The following is a 14,354-nucleotide window of genomic DNA, read 5'->3' as shown; positions in this document are numbered from 1 at the left end:
TGCAAAATAATATGGCTCATTTATTATGGAGAAGTAAAGAGGAACGGCAGTTTGCTTGAAGCCATATATCATTTGCCCATGACAAAAGCAATACTAGATTTTATGTCTTCACACTTCAAATGTGTTTTCTGGAACATGTTAACCCCGTAATGTTGTTTTGCGGATGACATTGTGAAATATTTTGTTGTTATGGGATGTGTAGAGATAGGAAAGAAGCTATGATTTAGAATGAAAATCTGCAAATCAAGTTTTCAAATGGTTAACTAAGGCAGATTAATATATAAATGAACTGTCTCTAGAGATAAAACATTTCAACATTATTGGCTAGAAGGCTGGTGTGGCTTGATTTTCACCGTGTTGTTGTGGTTATTGTCTTCATAATCAGTATTTTCATACGACTACAGAATTTTTTTAAAAAAAATAAAGTACATGGATTTTCAAGTAAAGTGTATCCGTAGAAAAAAATTTCTCTTCAGCTGTGATTAGAAAAGATGGAAAATTTGGTACAATAAATATAATTAAAACTGGCAAACTTGTAAGACTTTGTTTAAAAACAAAGTTGTAAGGGCAAAGTGCAATGCAAAATAGAAAACACTAATTCACACAATTAAAAATACCAATGGCTCTTCTTGTTCCTTTTTTGATCTGCCAAAAAGGGTTTGTCCTGCAGTGAATTTTGTGTACTAAGCGATTATGTCCATTCATTTCAGTTGTCCCACACCTTTTTTCTGCCAAATGGGATAAGGTTAAGGTTATTGATTGATGATTGACGGTTACCTCTGCAAATGTACTGTTGAAAGAAATATCCTTCTGGGTTCAGTTCCAAGTGGGGAAAAAGACACTGGAAACATGGAGGCTACTTGGAAGGTTTAATAGTGGACAGGACCACATGGCCTGGAGCTCCAGAGTGAAAGGGAAGAGATCAATAAAAAGGGTAAGAAGAAAAGGTCCAGAAGGGATGAGTTGCTGAGAGTGTCTGGGTTTTATAACCTTTGTTGGGCCCCACCTTAGTGTTTCCTGTTCCTGTGTAAAAAATATATCCCACTGGTTGTCAGACTCCCAGGGGCAACTCTGTAGGCTGTCCTGAGTTCCAGGCTTGGTCTAGCCTTGCTGGATGATTTATGCCCTTAAAAGGGCTTTTGGCAATTGCTATAGCTTTACCTGCAGATCTTTGTTATGTAAAGTATTCTGGCCCAGGCCTTAATGGCCCACCCATTAACAAAGGTGGGGGTGAGTTTCTGCTTCTTGAGTTTCTACTCTTTTTAGAGGAAATATTCTGCCTTTTTAATATTTCCTAGGCTATTTCAATTTTCTAGGAGAGGGGTGGGTGCTAATTTCCTACAGTACATATGCACGCTGTAATCACAGTAGGGATATTTCACCAATTGATTAAATCTACAGCAGGCAAAAACCTTTTGGACAACGTTAACACTAGTGGCGAGCAAAAAAAAGAACATCGCCTCCCTGTGTGTTCAATAGGGAGTAAGTAAGTTTTGAGTAGAAGAGGAGGGCTGATTTATTTATTTAATTAAATTTATACAGCCACCCATATCACAAGAAGTGACTCTGGATGGGATAGAGCAAAAAACAAGTATGAAAACAATAAGCATGTGAAACAGTCATATAATACACGCACACACACATGCAATGGAGACACCATAAGCTTTCACTGCTCTTCTTCCGGGTCTGATGATAAAACCAGGTCTTGAGGATCTTCTGGAAAATAAGAAGGGATGGAACTAGTATTATTTTTTGGGGGGGAGATAGAATGTTCCATAAGGTGGGCACCACAGCAGAGAAGGCTTGCCTCCATGGACCTGCCAAGTATAATTCCCTGCGAGATGGAACCCACAGCATGCCTCTCTTGTTGGATCTATACTCTCCTGCCAAGCATGAAAGATGGCATAGTCCTAGAATTGGCTGGCCTCAAAAGGCAAAGCAATTCAGCCAGGGTTCATCTGAAGCCTGCTGTGGACCATCCAGACCCTCATAGTTTCCAGATACTGGGATTATATGGTGGACATGATGTATTCCCAGATACATCAGACCAAGTGTTACGGAACCGTCATGCATTTGACGAGCTGTGTTAAAAACATTGTGAAATTACTTTAAGGAATTGGCATGCCCACATTCCACTAAAAGGCCCACCTGGGAATTATTTAATCAAAAGTAATCGAAGCCCTTTTAATGTGGAAAGGAAGCATGAAAAACCTTTTGGGTTGGCCAAGTTCATGCTAAAGCAGCTATCACTTTAGGATTACTCTCTCTTATTTGGGCAACCCAAATATTGATATTCAAGGATGTTCTCCCCCTTCCCTTCATAGAACTCATTTGATGATTTGTTCATTGGAAAGGAAAGCAGGCAGACATGGCTGTTTTGCTTTCTCCTCCTTAAATGATATGAATGGCTTTTTAAAGGCCAGGTCATCCTTCTCCCAGATAGAGCAAGGCAGGCAGACATATATAACTGACAGCAGGATGTAACTGAGTCTGGAGCTGGGAAGTATAAATAAAGTCCAGCTTCTGAGCTTTGGACCAAAGCCATTTGTAACACAAAATACATTCCGGCCTGAGTGTAACAAATCATACAAATCTCCTCCCAAGCAGTGACTTAGGTATTTCAGGCTGGGGGTTTGCAGGAGAAGGGATTCTTTAGAGGAGGTTATGGGATGGAGGGTGAGAGGATGCCTTGAACTGTGCAAGGGAGTCATCATCATGTAAAACAGCAAATTGCTTTTCTCTTGATGGCCCTGGACCTGGTTTTTCTTGGGTTTTTCTTGGTTCTCCAGGAAACAAGCTTGTGCTTCTTTATTCAGTGGATCACAAATCAGTTTTTTAAAAAGTCAATACTTCACCAGTAGAATGGTGCCAGCTTCTGAAACCTGTCCTCAACAGCTCCCTTTCCCAACGTCATTGTCTCACTTTTGCTGCTAGGAGTCTCATTCTCATATTCTCACAGGCTGAATGACTTGACCAGCTCTACATCTTCTGATGCCCAGTGATGGGTCCCCGTGCAGAATTTGAAAAGAACTGGTTTGGATTCCTGTTCTGTTACATTTTGTTTTCCACCACACTCCTTTCTTGTGGCCCTGAATCACAGAGATTGGGTCTTTCTTTGTTTCCAGATTAAACTCTACTGGTCTTCTTCTTCTTCTTTTTCTTCAGCGTTTGTCTCGCGCTCTGGCGAGGTCCGCTAATGTCCTTGAGTATTGCTTCCACGCCTCTCTGTCTGCCACATATGTCGGGTCTGCCTTCGCGATCTCTAGATCGGCCTTGATCGTGTGCATCCAGCGTTGCTTAGGTCTACCACGCGGTCTCGCTCCTCCGACAGTCACCTTCATCGCAGATTTGATGATGGATTCTTCCTTAGCGCGACTCACATGGCCGAACCATCGTAGCCGGGACTGCCTCATGACCGTGGGGATGGGCACGACGTTGAACCATCTACGCACTTCTTCGTTCCTGACGCGATCGAGTAGGGTGAGGCCTCTACTGGTATATCACCTGATTTGTAAGGATCATTGATGGGCAAGATGTCTTTTGGCTTCTTTTTAAAATATAGCTGTTAAGCTCTGTAGAAGCTTAATGTGTTCATTTTTAGGTCTCCACACCTTGAAAATTGGCAGTTTATCACGAGATGTTGGAGGGTTCTAGGAATTTAAAATAAAAACAACAGATTACATTAAATGATCTCCAAATCTTGAGAAGATTACGAAGATTAAGATTTTCTCTTCAGCTTTGGAAAGCTTTAAATGATATCACCAAGCTGGTAAGATTCAATCACATAGGGTTCTTTAGTTTATAAAATTCTCTCGGTTGTATTTTTTTTTTTTTTTTGGTGGTTTATTCAGTGGGGTTTTTCTGATTTCTTCCCTAGACATTTGAGTGACTCACATAAATATGAATAAATAATGTTAGCCTCAAGACTAACATAATGACTAAAGGGCATTAAATCTGTTCTGTTGACTCCAAAGAACAATTCAAGTATCAAAAGGAGTTTTTATTTTAACTGGAAATGACGATTGACTTAGTTTCCTATGATTGAGTTTCCTGATAACTTAACTTTAATAGAAGGCACTTTAGATGCAAATGGACCTTGATAACATGTTTCTAGATTTATATATGGAATATTTTGTCTATTATACCAGGTCTAGGTAATCTCTAGCTTTCATGCTCCTAATTCAGCGTACAAAAATCTCTGGATCTAGAGAGAGGGGGTGGGGAGGAAGGGAGGGAGGGAGGGAGACAGAGAGAGAACTTTCCATAGCTACAATCCCAGCCTGTGATCCTGCATATCCTTTTCTCAATGCTTATTCCCCTATAATTCATGCTGCTATCCCATACACCCACCCAACTCCCAATACACTCATGTTTCCTTTCAGATATTCCCAGCCTTATGTGACCCTGAGGTCATTGCCAGGCCCCAGAACATTATGAGTATTTCAGAGAGTGTCATTAATCTCCTGAGCACTTGGTAATAGCTAAAATGGTCTCATTAATCTCTGAAGACTTTGTTGGTGTTCAGATGGCCCTGTGAATCTCTGAAACATCTCTGTATTTATGAGTTGAGGCCAGACATTCCCCAAGAAGGGCACTGTTTGATTGTTTGTATCAGGATCAACCCAAAAAGTTTGGGAACAGTTGTGTTTGAGCATACCAGTTCTCTGAGAGCAAAGTTAATTTTTTAGTATTATAATCAGGCTCTCATGTGACAGAAAGTCTCTGCATGGATTGTGGAAGTGGTACACGGATATAGTCAATGTGCCAGTATATATAGCTCCTGCATTAATTTATTATGTACATCAGGGGCAATAGCTATAGCATTGCCTCCCCTTGAGTTACTATGAAAAGTTAACCCAAACAATGGAAGGAAGAAATTAGACTACAGCATGGGGCACAGAAATAATTAATATCAAGGTGCCAAAAACCTCTGTGTTTGCCTACATGCAGTAAGATAGTTAATAGAATGGTGGAGAGACAACATTTTACTCGGGGTTTTAGAAACTAGAATCAACCGATGCTGAAAGAATGCTCCAAACATTCCCAGGAAGGTTCTATATAATCATGCATGTCAGTTTGCTGTAACCATGATCTCTTTTATTTGCCTCATTAGATCTGCAGGGCAAGGTGATGTTTTACATCCAGAATAACACCCAGGCAGCAACCTGTGGCTGATCAGAGGCCATATTTTCTGAAAGAACTGTGCCCTTTGGATACTTGATGCTATCCCAGCCTTGTACGAAGGCTTCCTTTCCCTCCGGCCTGGGGAGCCCCAGCTTCTGCAAGGATGAGGAAAGCAGTCAGAGATGGGAGGGGAGGATGGCGGAGCTTGCAAACCAGCCCTCAGTGCAAACTGAGAACACAAACAAGAGCGAGAAGCTGATGTGAGCTGGGCTACGTGCCAATGAGGAGAGCTGGAACACAATGTACAGAGCACGAGGCAGCAAAGGGAACAGCCTGACTCAGCAGCCAGGGAAGTGGGTGTGCTGCGTCGCTAGATAAACCACTCCTGCGGGCTTGTGGTCAGCAGCATCAGTCCTCCTGAAACACAGCAACAGACACGGAGACTGCAAGGCATAAAGAGAGACATTCATGGATTCCAGCTGTCTGTCTATCTTCACATTCTTGCCTGCCTCCTATTTCAAGATCAGAGAATCAGGAAGGAGCGTTCCTGCTCGTTTTATTTTTCTTACTCTGCTTTAGGTTCAGAAGCTATAGGCAGCACAAAACCTCACTTTATCCATCTCTGAAATGGGAAACAGAATGATTATGTTCAAAAGGACACCATCAGGCTGCCTCAGGGAGGAAGGCTATTTGAGACTCAGGGCTATTGCAGATTACGTTCTGAATGCTCAGCACTAATTTTAAATCTCTTTACTTCCACAGCCTGTACTTCCAAGAACAACAGAAACGTCTTCAGGATGTATCCTTTTGATTAACAATTCACCTTACAGTTAGAGATGGGCTAATACCTTACCGGTGATATTCCTGCTTTTCAAATCTAGTTTAAAATATGTAGAAGCAAATCTGGGTCCTGACAACTGCCGCCCTAAGGCATTCTGGACCAGGAGCAAATAGATCGAATAGGATCGGTTATGTTTGAAACTACCAAAAGCGAAACAAATCCTACAAGGAGCCACAGTCAAAACCACTAGTGAAACTCTCTGATGGTATCTTACTTTGCCCAGTGAGCCATTAACCTGTGTAGAAAAGGAAAACAAACAAACAAACTTCTGTGCAAGTTCTGTGCTGATCTACTACAAGCTCTCTCTAATCCATAACAAGAATTCAAAACTACAGGTAGTCTTTGACTTATGGCCACAATTCATCCCAAAATGGATGTTTGCTAAGCAAAACAGTTATGAAGTGAGTTTGGCTCCCATTTACGACCATTCTTGCCACCGTTGTGAAGTGAATCGCTAGAGATGTTCAATTAGCAACACGGTGGTTGAGGGAAACTGGCGTCCCCATTGACTTTGCTTGCCAGAATTTCGCAAAAGCTGATCACATGACCCCGGGACACTGCAGCTGTCAGTAATGATGAATGTCAAGCATCCAAATGTAAATCATGTGACCCTGGGGATGCTGCAACAGTCATAAAGTGTGAAAAATGGTCATAAGTTGCTTTTTTTCAGTGCTATTGTAACTCTGAATTAAAGTAGCTCTTATAAGGTGAGGACTTTCTGCCTGCTATGTTTTTCAGGGAGAGCCATATAAACTCTCATTTCCCAAAGAATAGCTGAAGACATTCTTGCCCTCTGGATGCTTTTCTCAAAGGCTTTTGATGTCTTGAACTATACCCGTCCTCCCCACCAGCAGGAGTAGAAGCAAAACACAGAAATGCTTCAGGCCAAAGATTACCTTTTCTGACTTATATGGGAACTCAATGTGAAAGCACCGAGTTTAAATCAGGTCAGAACTACAGGAACAAGGTATTGGCCAATCTCAACCCATCTCAAATTACTTGGGGTTGTTGAAATTCCTATGCATGAATTTCACTTGGACTTTAAAATGGATCTTCACTTACAGACTTTCCAATGACTCCTAGGAAAGCTTGCCCCTTACTGGATGTGGATAAATATGACCTCACAAATCTGTGGTATCTGAGGAGATATTTTTTTTAAAAAAATATATATTTGTGGCAAACAGCTTGCAGATTCATGCATAGGAATTTCAACGTAAGTATTTCGAGGCTTTGGATGAGATCCTCTTCAGCATATATTGCTCATTGTTGTCCCTGGCAGGGGTGTCTGTGCAAATGACCCAAAAAGTCAAGATGTGGACATAGCCATATGATCAGAGCCCTTGGCTTTTTTATATGCATTGGGAAGAAGGGAGAGGTTTCAGTTGCATGATTGTGAGTAGCATCTTGGCTTTTTTGACTGATAATACCTGGGACCTTTGGTTATATACCTCCCAGGAGGCAAACTAAGAATGCAGAAACAGTGAGCAGTTGAAATGATGGCACAGTCTGCATCGTTTCTATTTCAAACTGTGGAATCGTGCTTCCCTTTTTTCTATTTCGGGTCCTCTTCCCCCAAATCACCTTACTTTAACACTGCGAAGCCTCAACTTTTTTAAAAAAAACAAAACAAAACAAATCACTTCAAAAACATACACAACTCATTATACTAATTTTCATTCCTGCAGCATCATGGAGACCAGTGCTGAACAATTATGGACTAGAACTTTGTTGACTAGCTTATTTGATCATCTAGCCTGGTTGAAACAGTCTCGATTTCCATCATCAGAAAATTGTTTATAATCAAGTGAAGGACTAGTTCACTCCAATTATTCTCCAGACTGCTGGTAGACCATAGTTTGGAAGTTTTTGTTTTACAGGAAGACTACATTTCCTAGGTAGTGTTGTAATAAAGATGTTCTCTTTAGTTTGTTGTTAAGAACTCCTTAAAATATATAAAACATTTACCAGTGGTTATAAATGGTTTTCTGCCATATACTGTATGTGTGATGACCCGGGGCGTGGCACAAAAGCAATACAGCCAGAGAACAGGTCAAACTCCCCTTTATTGCTCCAACTTTGCCCTCAAATGTCCCCACGTTTACTACAAGTCCTGGAGCAAAGCTCTCACATGCACCTTCAGCAGCCTCTGACTGCTAGTAGTCCAATATGCAAGGTTAGCCAAACAGAAACCAGGGCCAGCAGTCCAATAAACCAGGTTAGCCAAACAGTAACCAGGGCCAGCAGTCCAATAAACCAGGTTTAGCCAAACAGTAACCAGGGCAAACAGTCCAGTAAGCCAGGTTTAGCCAAACAGTAACCAGGGCCAGCAGTCCAGGGGTGGGATCCAACAGGGTTAACTATTGGTTTGGTGATTTATGAGGTTCGGTGATTTACGATGTGCTTCCTTGCATTCTGCACGCGCCTGTAAATCGTCATCAGCACGCTGCGTGCAGAGAAGCAGCCTTTGAAAAAGGACTTTTTTCCTGCCTTTTTAACTGCAGCAGTGCCTCGTGCGGCAGCTGAAGTTGAAAAAGCAGGAAATAAAGGTCAGGTAAGAGCCTGGGTGGATGGGTGGGCAACCAGTTCTATGTCTGCTGCTCTTCAGAGCTACCGGTTCTACAGAGGTGGACAGAACCAATAGAAACCCACCCCTGCAGCAGTCCAATAAGCCAGGCAAGCCACACAGGACAAAGCACAGTAATCTCCAGGCATCGCCAAGTGCACACAAGGGTCCACAGATTCAACGCTTGTTCCCTACAAATGCTTCTCCCGATGGTACCTCCTTATATCTCAGTCCCCAAGTGTGCTTTGTGAAGGGGCCAGCGCACTCGCCTCCCTTGTAGCTCGCTCAGTCAGCCTTGGTCTCTCCTTCTCTCTTCTCTCTGTGCTCTAGGATCAGGAGGAGGTGGTCCTTGCTCTTCGCCTGAATTCTGTCTTTCCCACTCCTCCCAGTCTACAAGCCTTTCTAATTCTGAAAAGCCTTGCCCGGACTGGCTCTGCCCTTCCCCAGTTTCCTCCAAGGCCAACCGAGCCGCCCTCTCGATCTCTGTTGGCTCTTGTTCCAGCTCATCTTCCTCCACAGACTCAGACTCCGATGGGCTCATGACACTATGGCTTTAGCCATCAAAATACCCATTGCTAAATCTGAAAGTGAGTTAAGCCTTTTTTTATCTGAGTCTGTCACATAAAGTTAGCTTGCAAGCAAACTCATAAAATTTGTTACCAAGCAAACTAACAAAATTAACTCACATTGCACCATGTATGTAAATACTGATTTTTTTATTAAAAAAGAGCAACTTTTACCCAAAATCAGGCAAAGCAGGCAGATTGAGTTGCTCACAGAATCATTCAGTGATCTATCTATCTGCCATCGGCTAGCTCAGTCTCTCAAATTTCCTTGCTGTGAGTCTGCACTGAATAATAGAACCTTCAGTCCTAAGGGAGGTTCGGGCTCTGGTTAAAAGCAGAACCGAAGATCTAAAGATTAGCTAGAAAGCAAGAAATCCAACGATTTCCTGCTTTCTAGCTAATCTAAATCTCCCGCACAGCAGAACAGCTGATGGTCGAGGGGAAAAAAAAGTTAAAATAGCAACTTAGCAGGCAAGTTTGCCAGGTAAGGAGTGAATGAACGGGGAGGGTTCCCGCGGGCCAAGTGGGCGGCGGAGCCTTGTGTTCGTGCACAGTCCACATTAATTGCTTTGGGGGGGGTGCTCTGGGGGTGACATTTCTCTGCGGACCACCAAAATTTTCTCACAGATCACTGGCCTAGAATACCTACATGAAAAGAGAGAACGTAGAGAGAAAAACCAGGCACATAAATGGCAATGGAAAAGGGAGGAACAAAAAGATAAAGGATAAGCTAGATAAAATAAAGTGATGAAGAACAGAATGTTTCTATGAAAGGAGAGGAACAAAGGGACTGCCAAGAGGTAGAAACACTCATCAAAATTATATGAGGAAGAAGAAAAAGCTTGAAATCCTAAAAGAAAAGAAGGTGGAACATTCAATGGAAATAGAAACACTTTACCATATATCATATCCTACTGTATTGTAATTTCTACAGGGCTCTTCATAATAGATATGTCATATTCTTGTTGCATCAATACCCAAGAAGAACGGGTGATTATTATATGAATCTTCTCTCAGTTATCTATCATTGGTGCAAATAGCTAAATTTTACGTTGCTGCAATGGAAACAAGGCACAGATGGGGCAAGACTAAACACTTATTATTTCTCCTTTTCCATTGTGTTTTTTTTCCTTCTAATTTGCTGATTATGGATCAAAATAAATAAAATGTTAGGATGGAAAGGTAACTCTCACTTGTTAGGCCATGGATTTCTAATCTGCTCCTTCCAGAGCATATTAGACTTAAATTATCCCTTGTCAACATTTGCAAGTTTTTGCTGGAAAAATGGCATCTGGTGTCAATTGGATATTTACTTTAAAAAAAAACAGAGGCATGAGAAGTAGACATTCAGAAGTAGAAGGTTTCCTCAGTGTGCAAATACTTTGATGGAATATATTCATTATCTTCTGGATATTTCTGCCCATCATTTAGCATTACATTTAACACAGAAATGGATAAAAAATGAAGAAAGAAACAGGAGCCAATGCACTTCATTGAAAGAACAAACCCCACCCCAAAAAGCCATGCAAATATAAGTTGAGCATTTGGCAATCTTGTGCAGATTTTCCCTGCAGTAAATAGGCATAGCAACGCTTTGGAAAGTTTTGATAGGAATGGAGAATAGAAAATTCAGGACTGAATTTGCTAATCACAATTTATTCCTGGCAATCATAGTTATCAAGACTCTTAGCACATAATGCTACTACAATTAAGCACATTATATAGTTATAGAAATGGGGGAGGGAAGGTTTGTTGAAACTTAAATTGAAAATTTGTTGAAGCCTTATACTAATTGGAAATTTTGCCCAGGAGGATGTACAACTTTCCCCAAGTGTGTATGTGTGTGTGTGTGTGTGTGTATTTATAAATTTTATTTGCCACCCTTCTAACTGTGGGGCTACTCTGAGTGGCTGATAACAGTAAAATGGGGAAAAGTGTAAACATAATAGAAAATCAATGAAACAATAAAGATAAACAAGGAAAGCTGAGAAGCAGCAGGAAGCGCAGAGAGACGGTGGGGTCAGCTCAGTTGTCTAGTAGCCACCATTAGTGTGGTACTATTGGGTCCCAAGCCAACTGGCAGAGATAGGTCTTTGGGCCCTGAAGAATAGGATAGAACAGTGGGGCCAGACCTCACCCCGGGGTAGGGGTAGGGGAGGGTGTTCCAGAATGCTGAGGCTGCAGCAGAGAGAGCTCTTCTCCTGGAAACTCTTGCCAGCCAGAGTTTCTTGACCTATGGGATATGCAGCAGGACTCCTGTGCCAGCACACTTAAGAAGGCTTGTCTTAGTGAGATGAGACAAGTTGGTGCCTTCCAGCAGTTTTCAAGTACATTTCCTGTTACCGCTGAAATCTAGCCATGCTGTCATGATGAAAAATATGCATATAGTCCAAAACTCTGGGGGAAAGAAGAGAAACCACCATCATGTTATCCTTAGAGAGTAAAAACCTGCTAATGAACCACACCTTGAACTTTGAATGTAAATCTGATTGTATCACAGTCCACTAGCCAATAATATTTGCTATATGGACATGATGCTTCTATGAGTGTCGAAATAAGTATCCCTGGTTCTGAAGCTGAGTTTCATTACCATGTAGGATGGGACCAGATATATTCCCTGAGGATTGTTGCCAAAATGTATTATTTGAAGGCTGTGGCATTCCATTTAACAGAAAAGCTCCTTTCAGACATATATCAAGATGCATCAGTGCATCCTGACTTTTGCTAGCCATTTCCATCCACAAGAATGGATGAGAAAGGATCATTCTCTGCAGAGTTATGAGAATGGCTGGCAGTTTCATTTCTGGAGGAACTTCCACAGTTCAAGGTACAGGAGAGCTGTTGGTTGAAGATTTAATCTTAGTAAGATGCTTTTTGCAAAGATGTGAATTCCTTACAAAGCTTGGCCATGGAGTCATCTGGGATATATAGGAAGTTTGATCCTGTTTATATCAATGGTAAGAATTTAATTGACTTTGGCAAGCTGAATCATGCACCTGAAAGGAATTCTTGTGCTTTGTTTGTTTATAGTTTATTCCAGGTCACATTGGTTTCCTTTTTTTTTTTTTTTTTAACAAACCCTCTAATTACTTTTAATATCATGGTCTAGTTCTTCTAACAGTTTCCGGATTGCAGTGAAAGTTGAGAAACATGTACAGATGGTGTAAATAAGGATATGAGGAATCCCCATGTCTATTTAGTGGACGCTATACTTAACACTAAGTACCCATTTATACCCTTCTAAAATATTTCTACTTTAAGAACTGCAGAAGCATGTCAGGTGTACATAATCTAGTCTTTTCCTCTTCTTTATGAGATTGAAAAAGGCTATTGTGGGAGACAACAACACTGTTGATAAATTGTGCTCTACATCAGTTTCGCAGCATAGTGTGCAATTTTATAAAGTATTAAAAACCTTTAACTATGAAAATAATATCAATATTAAAACAAAAGGGTGACATAAAACACTCAACAAAACTGGCTAGGCTGCCAATATAAGGCAGAACAATAAAGAAGCCAATCTTATCACCATCCTCTGAAAGGGTGAATTTGTCAAAAGGCCTTGTCTCAATTATCACTAAAGGTGTATCTTTCAAATGATGGCACATAAAACAATATCTCCAATCCTGATAGTTAAGTATGGGCAGGTTCTGGTAGATGATCCTTCTGTCTGGGCTCTGTGCAGAAACAGGAGTGCCCTTGAAAGAAAGAGAGTTGGGTACTGAATCTGTTGTTTTCCCACTTGAGTTGAAAATCCAGTGGGACTGATTCCCTGGTTACTCTACTTGAGCTCTGTTTTGTATCCCAACGAGTAACATCCTTGAGGGGGGAAAAAGAGCTAGACCTAGCAAATGGAAATAATAGGCTCATCCAGAATAGGCTCATCCAGAAGAAGGGATTGTGATTGTTCTATGGTACACACTGATTGCATTTTGAACTGTACTTCCTTTATAGGCAGCTTTCCTGCTACCAGTCCCATTCCTGCTGTTGTGTGAAGAATACCAACAAAACCCAGGGGCTATGTCACAAAAAGTGTGCACATGATGAATATGTCAAACATATAAATCTGTCCCCCCCTCCCATTGTTAGTACCTCTCCTATCCAATCTGACAAAAAGAGCATGCTCTACGTCAGCTAGGAAGAGAAATCTGATGAGACACAGAAGCAGAGATTTTTCTTCTGTGGCATCCACCCTTTGGAACATCATTCCTCCAGTCCCCCTCCCCACAATTAGATTGGCCCCATCCCTGTTGGCCTGTGGCTTGTGATCAAGCTTGAGGCCCTAGCATGGGTTAGAGCCTATCTCCTGGTTGTATGAACAATATAGGTCAGATCATACCCAGCCGCTATGTATTTCTATTTTTGGTTTTACATTATGAATATTTTGCATTTTTATTTGTTTCATTGAAAGCCGCCTAAAACCAAAGTTTTTTGGAGAGGGGGAGCATTCTGGGTTTGGATGCCCAAATTTATTTAGAACTTCTCATCATTTCCCAGAGGAGGGCCATTTGCTGTAGAGAAACTGAGGCAATGACTAGCCAGATGCTTCTTCAGCAAAAATGCCGATGTCCCCAACACAAAGCCAGCCAGCAATTGCCAGATGTCTCTGATCATCTCCTGGTGTTATCGGTTGAATCTATGTCATCCTCTTCCTAACCGTGTTAGTCAGGGACAGCTAACCTATGAGGAAGAAACAAGGTCAGAAGGAGGGGCCCAAGGAGAAGAGATAATTCGATCTCCTGGTTCCGGTCAAGAAACAGGGAGGCTCGCCTTTCTCTGGCCCCACCACCACCAGCACTGAAAAATGTTTCTTCCTGCCCAAGGCCTCCCTTGCCAGCTGGCCCCTAACCCTTTAGGAACCCCCTTGGTAAACACAGGCTGAGTTGCTAATTGAGAAGCCAAGGCATTCGCCTGTCAGACTCTGCAATGAGCAATGCCTCGCCTGTCAGAGGGAGGGGTGGTGGTGCAGCAGGGTTTGTGTTATCATCGGTGCCTCGCCTAGTGCAAACTGGCGCGGAAGGGGTTAAAAGGTGAAGGCCCCAAGCTTGATATTGAGGAACAGAAACAAGGGGGGAGGGTGTGCGTGTATGCGTGCGAGTGAGAGAGAAAGAACAGAACATCCTGTACCCTTGAGTATGAAAAAAAAAAAAAAAGCCCTGTAAGGGCAGAGTGGGGGTGGGGGAATGGAGGCAGGCAGGCAGGCAGGCGCTGCTGTGGGGAGAGCAGCTGTACTGAAGGCGTGTAAGAGGTGTGTGAGTAT

The 14,354-nt window shown here is 42.0% G+C and overlaps 1 protein-coding gene across 5 annotated transcripts in view; it reads left to right on the top strand.

Moving 5' to 3' along the window:
* The window catches only part of LOC113418785 (uncharacterized), a 68,297-nt gene that overhangs the window by 34,256 nt on the left and 19,687 nt on the right, over positions 1-14,354 (top strand). Inside the window, exon 1 of one of the 5 annotated variants that reach the window (XM_087959915.1) lies at positions 14,274-14,342. The exons of the other annotated variants lie outside the window; for them this stretch is intronic. The gene's annotated coding sequence lies outside the window, so the exon portion shown is untranslated. Of the gene's footprint in view, positions 1-14,273; positions 14,343-14,354 lie in introns of those variants that run through there. 5 annotated transcript variants of the gene reach the window in all.

This window comes from Notechis scutatus, chromosome 3, assembly GCF_049901735.1.
Source record: "Notechis scutatus isolate UNSWTSFEM ecotype Mainland chromosome 3, rNotScu1.2, whole genome shotgun sequence".
Lineage (NCBI taxonomy): Eukaryota > Metazoa > Chordata > Lepidosauria > Squamata > Elapidae > Notechis > Notechis scutatus.
The sequence above is the reverse complement of the archived record's forward strand: the minus strand, read 5'-3'. Positions and strand labels throughout refer to the sequence as shown.